We start from the raw sequence: 1,523 nt of genomic DNA on the forward strand, positions 1-1,523 counted from the left end.
AAAAATTTCGGCTTAACTTATTTCCTGCTTTAGCCAGCTTTCCGTACCTATAACTGTTTGAGCTTCAGTGCTTTCTATTAGGGCCTGGAGCTCTGGTTCTTTCCCAACACAGCTACGATAATTTACAACACCGATCGTTTCTACAACCACCTTACTGTGTGTGACCTGCCCCCTTTTAGACAGACGCCATTTCTATGTTTTCCTGAGACCCTCTAACCTAAAAATGCACCCCAGCCGCCTCCACTACCCGTGTAGTGGACTCCTGACCTATTAAGCGGAATCCAGAAACCCACTACCCTATGGCACAAGTCAAGGACTCTGAGGCCTACACAGTCACATAACCGCCTGAGCCTATGATTCATACCTTCCACTCGGCTCTGCACCGAAGGACCACAGTCGGTTCTGTCGATGATGCTGCAGATGGTGAGCTCCGCTTTAATCTCGCAAGCAAGACTGGCAGTCTTTACCATTTCCACTAAACAAAAGGAGAGAGAATCTCCTCCAATCCAAAGCGACTCAAGCCATTGGCACCGACTGGGGCCACCACGCAGTTGGGTGCACCCTGTACTCTTCATGGCATCCGGAAGCACTCTTTAGAAATCAGGACTGACTCCCCCACCTTGTGCACACTGCCATCCTTCCACACCTTGGCAGCCATGTTACTATGGGGGCCCAATTACGCGCCTATTATTGGAGTTCCGAACTACCAGCAAACTCACCTTCTGTGAACAACCCGAATTTGCGTTCCAAGAAGGTTCCTCTGGAGGCCCTACGATCGGCCCCTCGCAAAGTCTTTCGCTGCCTGCCATACTTTGGAATGATCTCTCACTCGACCACAGGTGAGGGATCAACCTCAGCGCTGCAGACCAACATAAATGTAGGATAATGACATCACTGCTGCTCAAAAATCTGCAGTCAGAGAAGACAACTCCAAATGCAAGGGGAAAGGACACAAGAATGCTATAAGTAAATATCAGAAACTTATCTATTATAAAGAACATTCCTAGATGTTGAAAGCGACCAAAATTGTAATTTCCACTTACGAGATTTTAAAAGAATTAACTTATATGGTAAAATAAACCAAGTCTGCTTTTCTTCATGGTTACCTGACGTGACGTATATATCTGTTTTGTATTTTTACTCGTCAATGCCTTCCGTTTAAGCACTAACTCAAGCTAAACAGGTCTCTGCTGCCAAGTCATTATCAATTGTCATCGATGAAGGGTGAAAACAAAGGAAAGAGTATTCACTTTCTTTTGCCTGATGGCGGATTTAGGGAGTTGGGATGCATGGCAAAAGCGCATTCTTACGCGACTTTGATAAAAATAAACGTACGTTTATGCCGTAACAGCTTTGCGTACGTTGATTATGACTCTATGATCATACTGGTATACTAAAAAGGACAACCAAACCAGCATCCACTGCAACGTGGATAGTAGTACGAAAAGATTTGTTTTTACTTTTTAGACATTACTCCTGACTCTAGAAAATTCGAAGCGCAAGGGACAGTTACAATCGAGTCT

This window comes from Schistocerca gregaria, unplaced genomic scaffold, assembly GCF_023897955.1.
Source record: "Schistocerca gregaria isolate iqSchGreg1 unplaced genomic scaffold, iqSchGreg1.2 ptg000405l, whole genome shotgun sequence".
NCBI lineage: Eukaryota > Metazoa > Arthropoda > Insecta > Orthoptera > Acrididae > Schistocerca > Schistocerca gregaria.